The sequence below is a fragment of the Lutra lutra genome, chromosome 16, assembly GCF_902655055.1.
Source record: "Lutra lutra chromosome 16, mLutLut1.2, whole genome shotgun sequence".
Lineage (NCBI taxonomy): Eukaryota > Metazoa > Chordata > Mammalia > Carnivora > Mustelidae > Lutra > Lutra lutra.
Genome location: NC_062293.1, coordinates 32,290,781 through 32,304,048, shown reverse-complemented (window position 1 = coordinate 32,304,048; position 13,268 = coordinate 32,290,781). Strand labels below are relative to the sequence as shown.

The window sequence follows — 13,268 nt, the reverse complement described above, 5'->3', positions numbered from 1 at the left end:
TTAATTGTGTAATGCACAGATATTTGCATTATCAAAATGAAACATAAAATGTGAAAGAGGTCCTTCACAACCCTCCCCCTGCCATTCTTTTTGCCTAAATCCTCCAAAGATGACCACTCTGTGCATTTAGGTACATATATTTACTCATGCACCCATATTTAGGTATTTTAGGTGTTTTTTTTTTTTTTTTCAACATACATGCTATCACGCTGTATGTATTGTTTTGGGGCCAATTTTTTTTTTTTAAGATTTATTTATTTGACAGAGAGAGAGAGAGAGAACAAGTGGGGGGAAGGGCAGAGGGAGAGAATCTCAAGCAGATCCCCACTGAGCACGGAGCCAAAATGGGTCTTGATACCACAACCCTGAAATCAGGACCTGATCTGAAACTAAGAGTCAGACGCTTAACCAACTGAGCCACCCAGGCGCCCCCTTTGATCCCCCCTGTTAATGATGTGTCTTTAAGGTCTCTCCACGACAATAGGTGTAGATTCCCTTCATTATTTTTTAACAACTCAGAGTATTTCATTGTTTGGCTGTACAACCGATTTCCCTAATGGTGGGTATTTAAGATCATTTCTCCTTTTTTAAAAATCGTGAATGGGGTTGCCATGAACACCCAGTGCCTACGCCTGGCACACATCTGTCCTACAGCCATAGGGTGGGTTTGTGGGACCGTTGGCTTACGGGGTGTGGATGCTAACATTGTGATCAAGGTCGTCACTCTGTTTTTGAAAAAGCCTTACTCCCCTTCCCTCCACATGAGAGTGTGGAGGCTCATCCCATGGGCTCAGGCCCATTTCCCCACATCTTCACCAGAACCGTGCACCTTCTAGCTTTATCATGTTCGTCTTGCTAACAGGCTCTTGTTAATACCCACTAAACCTCCTGCCTGAGGATCGTTACAATGTCCCACCTTAAACTTCCTGTTCTCCAGCCACAGGGACCACTCGATGGTTCTACAGTGGGATCTGTCCCCTGGAGAACTGTCCCTTAATGGTGAAATCTGGAGCCGTCCCCTACATCCACTGTTTAATATTTATCAAGAGCCTGCTGAGTGCTGGGTCCATGCAGCAACCAAGATTTTTGGGAAGACAACACGCAGTGATTTGAAAGGCAGAGATTAGTTAATAAAAATCCACAGCCCCATTTGAGGCCACAGAGGCACCCCTGTTTCCCTGGGCGTCTGTATATTCCGGGTGAAGCAGGCGGGGGTGTGTCCCCCTCTGAGAAGCCACATTAATATGGCATCTGGTCTCCTACAGGACGTCTGCAGAGTACGACGGAGCTCATCACTTTCCCGTCTATCAGCAATTAAACTGCGCCAGGAAGCCTTGTATCTTTATATCATCCCCTAATGACATGGGGGTGGGGGGAGGGCAGCGTGGACACAAAGAACCCACACCGTGGTTAATCGGCAAAGTTATCACCTTTCTTCAGGGGCCAAAGGTCTGGTGCATTTCCCATACGTCTTCCCTTGCCAAGCCCGGCAAACACCTGGCTTTGGTCCCTCGCGTGCACCACCTCTGGAATTAAATGTCATTTGCAAAGCCTATAATTGCTTGAGGAGACAGTAGCTTCTTTTTGTCTTTCTCAGACTCGCTACCTTTAACCCTGCCCAATCCCACACCCTGCAACCCCCTCCCCCTGCCCCCAGACTTTTGTTTTCCCAGCCCCATCCCGGGGCCTGTCAGATTACATTTTTTATTGCATCGAGACAAAAAGCCATCTGGAGCTCCTGGTCTCCACTGTCAGTGGGCTGCCGTTCTCAGGGTCTCCTGCCAGGCCCCCCGATTAAGAGGCACCCCCCACCGGCCCTCTCTCTTTATTTTTCACCGCCTGCCCTGGCCCCTCCTCAGCTCCTGTGCCTTTGTCCCTCTGCTCCCCTCACCCTGTCACTGGGATACGACTACCTTGTCTTCGGCAGAACAATGCGGGCTGTCAGCTTGTATTAAGCATGTGGGGGAAAGCGCCACAGTTTCAGGAGGCTGAACGCTCCCAGAGTCTTCATGTGTTTCTGGGAGCCTGGAGTGTCTCTCCTGGTCTATCGTAGATTTATGTGAGGCCTCAGCTATTCCTCTTTTCCTTTCTTCTTGGCCTCAAAACTAGGCAGTGCATTAGCAAAGAGCCTCTGTGAACATGGGGAAGGCAAGGACATAGCGCAGAAGCAAACGGGTGGGAGACTCGGCTCTCCCTGGCTCCAGCAGCCCAGCACGGGGGGCAGATCTGTGCAGAGGTCGCCCTGGGCTCACCCTATGTCCCCTCTGGAATGTCCTCGAAGGGCTAGACCCAACCAGTTTCAGGGTCCATATCAGCTCCAAGGAGGATGGAAACTCTTCTTTAAACAAGTCAGCTGTTGGCTTTCAGACCAGAAGCCTGAATAGAACCCTAAAAGCATGAATGTGTCCATTGTTCTCTCCTCTCCTTTGACATTGACCTGAATCTGGCCCCAAGAAGCCTCATCCCGGCACTTAACAAGGGTCTCTGTAGAGGTCCCTCAGCGAATGCCTGTCCATGGATGACACCGCCATGTCTTTCTGTGAGCACAGGTTCTACTTCTCAAGGGAATGCCGTGAGACGGAAGGGAGCTCACAGCTCCCGAGCGCATTCATTTTCTCTGGGATTCTCCCCAAGTCCTATGAAGTGGGTTTTATTTCCTTCATTTTACTCACAAAGGGACTGGAGACTCAGAGTTTAAGAAACGATCTCATGGCCTAGGGACAAGCGAGGAGTCGAGATCTGTCCTCAGATCCATCCAGCGCCAAATCCCGGCCTTCCACTCCGTGCTAGGCCACTCCCCCATGGCCACCGGGCGTCTTCATTCAATCCCTAGTAAAGACAGACACTGCACCTGTCAAGTTTGGTCAACAAGTGTTGATTTTCAGAAGTGTTCAATTTTCAGAAATGATCAGAATGCTGGGCCATAAAGCCTGTGTCTTTCCCCAAACACGGAAATTACCCCAAGGCGCGTTTTCTCCCTAGTGATCACAAACCGCCTGGGAGAACAATACAACCTTGCAGTGGGCAAGTAGGGCCCCGAGTCTTCTCACAAATCTTTCCATAAGGAGCCCTGGAGTGGGGGCGGGATGCGGTGTTCACTGGGCCGTCGTGGTGAAATATCGTATGCTCTGCCTTAAACCCAGTTACAGCAGAAACTTTACTTCCGATGAGGTCACGGTAGGAAGACGAAATGGTTGGCAGAGGCCTGCGGATGTGGTCAAAATGAACCGTGTCTGTAGGCATACGTAGGTTTTCGGACAAGCCCATTGTGAAGGATAAACCCATTGGCCATCTGCGGGCCACTGTTTTTTTCTAAGATGAGATGGTCTCAGTAGAATGGTTTTTAAGGTTCCATGCAGACTCAACATGCCGTGATGTGTTTCCACATCAGGGACCACCGAGGACGCAGTAAATTATGATTATGTATTAAAACAGCAACGACAATTTAGTGAGCCACTTGCCACGTGGCAGGCTCTGCTCTCTGCCATTTTCTTCTTCACAATGATCTCCTGAGGTTGATGTTCTCATCATTCCCATTTTTGAAATGAGGAAATGGAGGGGCTCCTGGACGGCTCAGTTGGGGGAGCACGCGACTCTTGATCTTGGGGTTATAGTTTCAAGCCCCACGTTGGTGATAGCGTTTACTTAAAAAAAAAAAAAACCCTTAAAAAATCAATAAATAAAATGAGGAAACTGGAGATCAGAGAAATTGAGTAGCTTGCTGGAGGTCACACAGCTAATACACAGCAGAACCAAGATTTGAACTGGGTGGCTTGGCTCCTGAGCTCCAGCTTTGGGCTGTGGTCCAGTGGCTAATATCACCACACGGAGCTCACAGCCCTCCCTGGCCTCCTGCCCCAGACCTCTCTAGTGGTCACACAGAGAATCACTGAAAGCTAGTTGGTCAGGTAGCAAATTAAAAGAAGACAGCATGAAAGGTACAACGGTCACTTGAGACTTGTCTCAGTCCCTTCTCTGATTTCAAGGTGAGGTCGTAGGGTCTAGGATCTCTTAATTCTAATCACTTTCATTGCACTTGGATGACTGTACCTGCTAACTGGTCCCTTACAGGTTTACAGAATCAGGTCCAGAGCAGGGAGCACTGGTCTGGGAGTCTGAAGAACCAGGCTCTCGAACTGGCTCTGCTTCTAACCAGCTTGGTTAGCTCTGCAAGTTTCCAGCTTCTCCGCGCCCCATGGATCTTATTTGTACCCAGGCGGGTAGATTAGATCAGTGTCACAAATCCCAGGTGTGGGGGCTAAAGCGGCCCCCGGACAGGTTTTGCTAGTATGCACGGTGATTTTCTTTTTTGTTTAACTGCCGACACTTAAAACAGGGAGTGTTCACATGAAAGCCCCGGTCTCCAGAATCTAGCAAAAACCAGGAAGATCTGAAGGATTTGAGCTCCCCTTCCCACCAGGAGACAATGAGTAGAGGACGAGGCCTCATACCCTCTTGAGAGCTCTGTGGGCCCCACCCCACCCTGGCTTCTCTTTGCTTCTCCGCCCCCCACCCCTCCCCAACCCCCCAGCTGGTTTTGCAGCCTCTGGGTGCCATGTAACCAAGGTTTGTCCCATCTAAATGATTCAGGTGTCACAGGGGCTCCCCCGATCTCTGTACTTCGGCAGGGCAGGAAAGCGCCCCCTTCCTGGATGACCCCATACAGCGGCCACTAGGATGGGCTCAGTCACTGCCCAGTACAGAGACAGTCACAGCCCCAGGAGAACCGGGGAGCTGTGCGCTTTGTGTCGCCGCCATGGTTGCTGGTAAGCAGAAAATCAGGAGAAAACACTCAGGACTTCTTTCTTGTTCTTTTTCAGCACTGGGTCTCGCCTTGACACCCCCGCCCTCCAGAAGAGGGGTCATGCCCAGGCACTGGAGAGACTCTGGTGTGGATTTCCAGAATCCCTTTTGGACACATGTCTGCCTGTTCCTTTTTGACAAAGCTCCGCTTTCCAGAGATTAATTGTTGTCAAACGCAACTTATTTTCTAATCCTTTCAGGCTCTGCTTAAAACCTTCTGCTTTATTTTACTTCTTTTGATAAAGTCGCTGAGATTTTTTTTTCTTTTTCTTTCTTTCTTTTTTTTTTTTTTTTTATGGATTTGCCAATGATTGTCCAGTTTGACAAATTGGATTCCTAAAGCTGATTCTTTGAAGAAAAGGATGCAGTGTGACAAGACAAGAAACAGCTCATCCTCAAATCGGGAGGATAAATAAAAAAATAGAAGCAACCCCATTCTCCGGCTTCCCTGCGACTCAAAGGGTGTCTCAGTTGTCACTGATAATCTAATCTTCTGATGATAGGTGAGAAACAGGACAATGGCGACCCAGCCAGGCTGCGGGTGTGATAGGCCTCTGATTAATAGGACTGTCCAAGGAGGCCCCAGCCCCCGGGAAGATGATTAATGACATTTGATGTGAACTCTGACCTCCCCCGGCAAGCACAGAGGGAGAAAAGGCGGCTGCTCAGACAGGATGTGCGTCCTGCAGAAGGTGATTGATTCCTGAAGGCTTTGTGACTCTGAGGGTGCGTGGGGGGCCCCTCGTGGCCCCTTCCTGGGCTCTGACAAAACACCCTACCCTGGCAGGGGTCTGCAGTGAGCACCTTTGCCGCGGAGCGAAGTTTTTATTATGCCCAGAACACTGTGTCTCAGAAGCAGTTCCCTGGGAAGCCATGGCCAAGCTCTGCTGAGCTGTCTTCCCCAACCTGAGAGATCTTTCTGACCTCTCCCCAACCCGAGTGCCGTGAATCGCACCAAAGGGCCTTTAAAAGCCAGGCTTGTCTTTAGACATTTTTCGGGGTTTTCTGCTCTAGCCCCTGGATGGGCATTGGGTGGCTTGGAGCAACCCGGCTTGTGGCAAGAAAGTGTTTCTGTGGCTGGCGGGGAGGGGAGCTGCTGAGATGCCCCAGGCTAGCAAGCAGAAGGAAAGAGGGTGCTGTGGGAGGGGGGCCGTGGCTTGGTGTCCGTCAACACAGGGTGTAGGAGGAACCAGGTTGCTTGGCCCTGATGGCCTGGCCGCAGGAGCCGCCTCAAATTTGGCAGCCGAGAGTCTTCTTTGCTTAGCTCTTCAAGCTCATGTACTACCTTGACTCCCCTCAGTGGGAGGGCCCTGAGATAGTCTGGAATGTTTCCTTCCGATCATCAGCCTTTTCTGGCTTTATTGCCTATGCCAACCGTCATGTCCTTAGTAGCAACCCATGTCACTGGCTGTCCAGGTCTCGCTGTAATAATGACCAAACAATTGCAGCCAAGAGAAGTGTTCATCGTGAGATCAGCTGAGGACGTGTCCAGCCAGAGATGATCGTGAGATAGACGTGTGTCTGCCCGTGGGTGTTAGCGGGACCTGAATACCGGTGATCCCCGCTCTTCCTGAGAAGCGTGTCTGGTTGTTGGTACCCCGGTTGTTGCTGGCCAGGGGTTGGGGAACCCTCTGAGAGATGAGCCCAACACAAGACCAGTGGGAGTGAGTGGGAGCCAGTGACATCAGGGACGCCTGACCAGAGATTGGCCAGGCAGGACTTGGCACAACCCTCACTCTCTGACAACACACTTCAGAACCACTGGGTACCTTCCGCGTGCTGGATTTGGGGTGTAGACCCTCAGCCGGTGACCTGCCTTCTCAGCCATCCCGGGGGTGGGGGTGGGGGTGGGAGGCTGCTGGCCAGCATGTCTCTGTGAGCAGCGACGCAAGCTTGGCCCCTGCCGCGGGAGGGGTGCAGGCTCTTGAAGAGTTGATGGCAGGTCAGCCTTATCAGATACATACGAATGGAAGATGGACAAAGGAAGCTACCCCTGTAGGACTTACACACCTAATTCCTCCGGGACCAAGGTGTAGCCTCGTGAGGCTGGTGGCTTTTCCGCCTCAAAGGGATAGTGCGTGGGAAGCCCCTGGGCCTGCTATGTGGACAGCACTAAATGAAGGGTAGGATTTATTATCATTATTTTTATGTTTGGTAAATTATTATTATTAATGCGATACTTACAGGAGAATCACTCGACAGTGTACTCAGTCGTGAAGAAGAAGAACAAAATGCAGGACTGTATGTGAGATGCTGAAAAAAGTATTGTAATGAGGAAGTGTAATTAGGGACTTAATAATTTCTTTTTTAGCTAACTGAGAATGGATTCCCTGCACCACGTGAAGTCTATTGTTCGGTTTCTGCCTGTTGGACTCTCGCTGGGGGTTCAGTAATTCATTATGTGGAGAAGTGGGGGACTCCCCGGAATATAAAAGGCCAGCTGGAGCCTCCCCGAGGAAGGAAGAGAAGGGGAAGCTGCTTGGGCCGCCCCCTTCCCCTCCTCCTGGGCTTCCGCGGTGCCCCGTGACGCTGACGAGTGGGCATTCATGGTGGATAGACACACTTAGCCAGGATGACCAGGTCAGGGACATGGACGTCCACACTCCTTCAGTAGGCTGGGCCTCCTGAGTTCACTCCTGCCCTAGCCAGCTCTGACCACGAAGACTTCCCTCCCTCCCTGATCACCACATGCTGGGAAATCACACAGGCCAGGACAAATCTGACCCACAGCATCTGACTAGTGCAAGATTCCCAAGAGAAGAGACTAGGGAGGGAGGAGAAAAAGCACAGAAGGCAAGAAGACCTATCACGTTTTCTAATCAAGGAAGCAGGTGTGACATGGGTTAAGTTTAAAATCCTCCTCCAGAAGTTTTTGGGGTCTAGTATTAGGGATTCTCAGATATTGATTAGCTCAATGATTTATTATTATTATTATTTTAAGTAGGTTCCTCACCCAGCTTGGAGCCCAATGTGGGGCTTGAACTCACAATCCCAAGCTCGAGACCTGAGATCAAGACAGCGAGACACTTAACCAACTGAGGCACCCAGGTGCCCCTTAGCTCGATGATTTTAAAACTGGCAATCTTCAGAATCGTCTGGAGGCCTAGTTAAAACACAGACTGCTGGGCCCCACCTCCCAGAGTGTCTGATTCAGAAGGTCTGGGTTGGGTCTGAGAATTTGCATTTCTAACAAGTTCCCAGGTATGCTGAACGTTGCTGATACAAAGACCACGCTTTGAGAAGTGTTGTTGTAGCTTGTTGGAAAGCATCAGAATGATTTTGGGGATCTTGTTAAAAATATTAATTTCTAGGTCCCCTGTAACAGTCATGATGTGCTTGGCTGCAATTAACACAATGCCAGACAACAGTTACCTGAACAAGAAAGATTTAGTCACATATCAGCTAAACTGGAGGTAGATAATTTGAGGTTTGGTGTTTTATGTTGTAAAAAATGGGGGGAGGGTGTCTTTTTATTTAATTGCTTATCTTAGGTTTGTTGCCTCATGATTGCAGAATGGCTGCCACAGTTCCAACCATCATTTTCTCATACAACTATGTCCAAGCCAGGAAAAGAGGCAGGAGAGCACCCCCTCCACTCCCTGAATCTCATTCTTTTACATCAGATGTAATACTTTTCCATATGCCTTTTCTTTACAACTCATTGGTATGAAGTGTGTCAGAGGCAGCAGCACTGGGGAATGGCATTATTGAATGCATCGATGCATCGAGGCTCACAGCCTGGGGCTGGGTGATGGCTCACCTTACCCGAGCATGTTATTGCCTGATCAAAATAAAATTCTATGACCCAAGGGAGAAAGGAATGTTATTGGGCAGAGACTAATGTGTCTGCCCCAGCTAGGGTGACTTGTCCCAGATCTCTTGGGATAGGTCTGGTTTTAAAATGTAAAGTCTCACATCCTAGGAACCCCCTTAGTTTAGGGCAAATCAAGAGGATCGGTTGCCCTAACTTCAGTCTCCCAAGACCTGAATTAGCATCTCTAAAGGGAGAAATCCAGACCTTAAAAATGACTTTTAACACTTCCCCCCAAAGATTGTAATGTATATCAAAGTTTGAGAATCACTGGGCTTAAGTGTCTATGAAGCCAAAACAGAGGACTCACGGTTGACATATTCCCAGCTAGCCTCAGAGAGGGAGGACATTCGAGATGGAGGGATGTGGGTAAGACGTAGGGCTGGGGGCTCTCACAGGATCAAACTGAACATTAAGCCTAGGCAGGCCTGGGATCTTCAAACTCCATCCTCTGCCTGCTCCTTGTCCCTGCGAGAAGGGCCAGGCTAACCTGAAGCCCCCTGCTGTGGGTGGTCTGGAGTCCCGCAGCCACAGAGCGTGTGACACTGGAAACTATAGGTCCCAAGTGCTCTCAGGACAGACAGCCCATCTTAGTCATCTGCTGGAGCAGCGAGCTCCATGCCTGGCTCATCGTAGTCATTCGGTAAATATGTGTTGAATGAACAAATGAATGAATGAATGGGGAGGGCTGCACTCCCGAACAAATATAAACTCTAGCCCTTGAGCCCCTAACCATCCCTGTGACAGCCAAGTGCCCAGAGCCAGAAACTCCTCTGCCTCATCTGTGAGCTGGCAGGACCCTGGCAGGGGTGGGAGTAGGGTCCCACCCCAGGTTACAGGATGCCGGCACTCTATCTCCCCAGCCCAGGCTCCGGTGGGAAGCAGTGTGTGTCCCTGCCGCACAGCGCGCTGGATAACTTTCCGATGGTTTGAGGTCATTACTCATCATTAGGAGTCCTGATGTCTGGAGTTTTCCAGGTGATCAAAGCTCCTCTGTCTGGAGCAGCCAGGTAGGCCCTGCTGTCTGTCACCAGTAATCCCCCCGCCTCACCAGGCAGACAGCTAAGTAACCCAGGAAGGAGGGGATTTGGTTTTTAAGCTCAGATAATTCAGCCTGACACCAAGACATGCAGACAGTGGCTCTAGCCTAGCCTGAAGAAGTTGGCCAGGGCCAGAGGGGTGCGGGCCAGAGGGAGCCATAAAGCCTTTCGGTGCTGGCTAATTGTAGAGCCCCTGGACTCCCTCCTGACCCCGATCTCCTCCTAGCTCTCCTGGGGGTGGGGGGGGCTGTGGGTGGGAAGGAGACTCCGCCCCTCACACGACACTGGGCCCACGTCACCCGTCTTGCAGGTCCTGACAGTTCAGTAAGACTCACCGATTCCTTCCTCGATGGGGAGGAAGGAAGGAGGTTTAGCACAATGGTGTTTTCTGATTTTCAGGAAAGATGGGGACTAAAAGTTTAGGCCTATATTTTTTTTCTGATTGGATCTTTGTGCAAAAAAGCTTGCTCGTGCCGGTCCTAAATGGCGCACACCAAGGTTCCTGCCCATGTGGAAGGCCGTCGGAGTGAGGAGGAAACTTCCGGAGCTTCTTAGTCTGGGGGATAGACTGGCTTTGCTGAAGAGTTTATGTAAACGTCCAGGTAGCAGCGTCCCGAGGGGTCCTTTAAGAAAATTGGTGTTGAGGGCGAGGGTAGAAGCTTCCAACTGGGGTGATGTCGGGCCCTTCCTGGCACGCTCTCCGGGCCGCTGAGAGGGCCTGCGGGCTCTGGGGGGGGCTCTCTTCTGTGAGGCTTCTTCTGCCCCAGCTGAGTTCCGTGCCCAGCTGAGCAGTGGATGGTGCAAGACAGACGTCAGCACGCCCCAGCACGCTTTGGAGGCCCTCCTGGCATAAGCCTTGGCCTCCGGGGCTGGAGAGGGGCCAGCTCCACAGGGGGCGGGGGGGGGTACAGGGGGGCCTGCATTTCTCCTGTCCAAGGACCACTCCTGTGTCTTCAGACCCACTCCCACCAAGATGTTTTACATATTTTAATTAAAGTGCCGCCCTGGGCTGGCAGAGCCCCTGCTAGATGGCTCCAGTCCCAGCCGCAGGGCCGCAGCGGTGTGAAACACGCACCCGAACGTGGGCTCCTGCTCTGGAGAAGGCTTTGGCAAGCACCCCCTGAGGCGGGGCCGCTCAGCTTCCAGGAGGGGAAAGGAGCTTGGCGGGTGGCGGGCAGGTGGCGGGCGCATCCAGGGGTGGCCAAGGCAGGGGGCTCAGGGATGGGGGAAGGGCTCAGGTAGGAAATGGCACAGACTATTTCTGAGGACCAGCTGGCTGGTGGGCTGGGGATGATCAGACTCTTGCACACACACGGCCCCATGGACACTCCTTATCAGTGTCAAATTATGACAAATGGCGATGGGTAACAGTTGCTGGGTGACAGCTGCCACGTCTCAGAGGGAAGCAGGTATTTTTAGCACTGCGCCTTGGGGCTCTGGCTCCAGGTTAATTAATCATGGGGAACAGCACTGAGTTTGGTGCTCACTCCTGGGCCCCGCACCCACCCCAGCCTTGTCCCCATTCCCCAGACTGGAATACCAGCCACAGGGGCCAGAAGGCAGGCATTGCTACAGTAGCCCTTGGTGGCCCTCATGCCACATAGGGTACACTGCGGGTACCATCCCATGCCTCTCCACGGCTGGGGCCCCACACCCCTCCTTCCCTCCTTCTCCTCGGGGCCCCCACTCAGCAGGGCCTTTTAAGTTCCTCCAGCCTGTTCCTGCCTAAAGCCTTCCCACTTGAGCTTCCATTTTGAACATGACTCCCAGGCGTCCTCCCCAGGCTATGTCACCCCAAATGCCCTCCCTCCCACATGCCCTGCCTGAGAGCCCTGCCCCAGGCTCTCTGGCATGCTGCCCGGTTTACTTACTTCAGAGCACTTAGCACCAGCCCACGTCACCTTAACTGTTGATCGCTTCACTTTATTGTCTGTCTCCTTCCAGTGAAGCGCCAGTGGCTTGAGAACAGTGGTCTTCTCTATCTTGTTTGCTGACTTAGTGTCCACGGGGAAGGTACTCAGCAAATGTCACCGGATACGTGCTTGGACGGATGGCTGGACGAAAGGCGGGATGGGTGGATGGACAGAGGGAAGACCCTTTATGGGATCTAAAATGCACTGTGTCAAGATTGTTGTCGTTGATAGGGGTCCATCTGGGGAGACGCTGGCTGTGTCGCCGCATCCTCGCCCAGGCCAGCAGCTGCCAAGGGAGGCCCAGGCCCAGGGGATTCTGGGAAAAGAATATTCTGGCTAGGGTCAACAGCTGTTCTGCTCTAGAAACATCCAACCACATGCTTTTCGGTGTTTGTGCAAGATTGCTCTAATTTTGTTTTCTTTCATAACTCTTTCTTGGGATGGGGAGAGATAGACCCATTTTCAGGATTTCCCAGAAGATTGTTTCTCCATACCACCTGAAGGCTGACATCAGTAATTCATTTGGGGGAATTACGGAGGGGTCTTTCGCCATTTCCTCTTCAAATAGAACTGTTCTTTGCAGAAGCCCCAGCTGGTTGCCTATCCTCCCCATCTCACTTGGGCACAGAACCCCAATATTATATTGGGAGGACTTATATTGGGAGGCCGGGGTTTCAGGGAGGCCAGGCCTAGCCCCAGCCCAGAAGGGGACCCTGTAATGTGTGTGAGCTATCTTTAGGACCTCCGTCCCCAAGCCAGTGCGTTGGGTGAGGAATGGGGCTGTGAGCAGCTCTGGAGGGTTTCCCTCATCTTGAAAGACATACACAGGGGCATCTGGGTGGTGAAGTTGGTTAAGCATCCAACTCTTGGTTTTAGCTCAGGGTGTGAACTCAGGGGCATGAGATCAAGGCCCCACACTGGGCTCTGTGCTCAGTGCAGAGTCTACTTGAGACTCTTTCCTTGTCCCTCTGCACCTTGTGCTTGTGTTTTCTCTAAGTAGATGTATCTTCAAAAAAAAAAAAAAAAAAAAGGAAGAAAGAAACATATGAAGGGGCACCTGGGTGTCTCAGTTGGTTAAGCATCTGCCTTTGGCTCATGTCATGATCCAGGGTCCTGGGATCGAACACCGTGTCAGACTCCCTGCTCAGCGGGGAGCCTACTTCTCCCTCTCCCTCTGCCCCCTGCTTGTGCTCTGTCTCTTGCTAAAAGAAAGAAAGAAAGAAAGAAAGAAAGAAAGAAAGAAAGAAAGAAAGAAAGAAAGAAAGACAGACATACAGGAAGGAATGTACCTGAGACATGTCCCATTTCCTGATCCTCAAAAGGATCAAGTTTATTTTGTACATGTAGTCAGAGCATGGGGGGGTATACATGGCAGAGGCTGGGGGAGGCTGATGACCCAGGTGGTTTCCATTCTCAAAGGGTGGGCAGAGCTCAGCAGGAATGTGCTTCAAACCAGCAGTGCCCACCCCTGCACCTCCTAAAGCATGCCCACTCCTGAGCCCCTATCCATTCCAGTTGTCTGATTCTCAGGGGGTAGGGGTCTGGATCTCTGTGGAGTTCATACCCTCCTGCCCTGGCCCCCCATTTTTTTGAGACGTGGGGAGCCTGTGAACTGTGGAAACAGACCAGGGGCAGGGAAACCCTCCTGACAGTGGCCTCGAAATGCCTTGCCAGAGATGCCCTTGCCGTCCTGAAGGGCCC

General features: G+C 51.5%; 1 long non-coding RNA gene across 1 annotated transcript in view; it reads left to right on the top strand.

Annotated features, from left to right (window-relative positions):
- Positions 1 to 13,268, top strand: part of LOC125087751 (uncharacterized) — a 46,502-nt gene that overhangs the window by 32,408 nt on the left and 826 nt on the right. Inside the window, exon 3 of the long non-coding RNA XR_007123506.1 lies at positions 4,821 to 5,599. This is a non-coding gene — a long non-coding RNA (uncharacterized LOC125087751). The remainder of the gene's footprint in view (positions 1 to 4,820; positions 5,600 to 13,268) is intronic.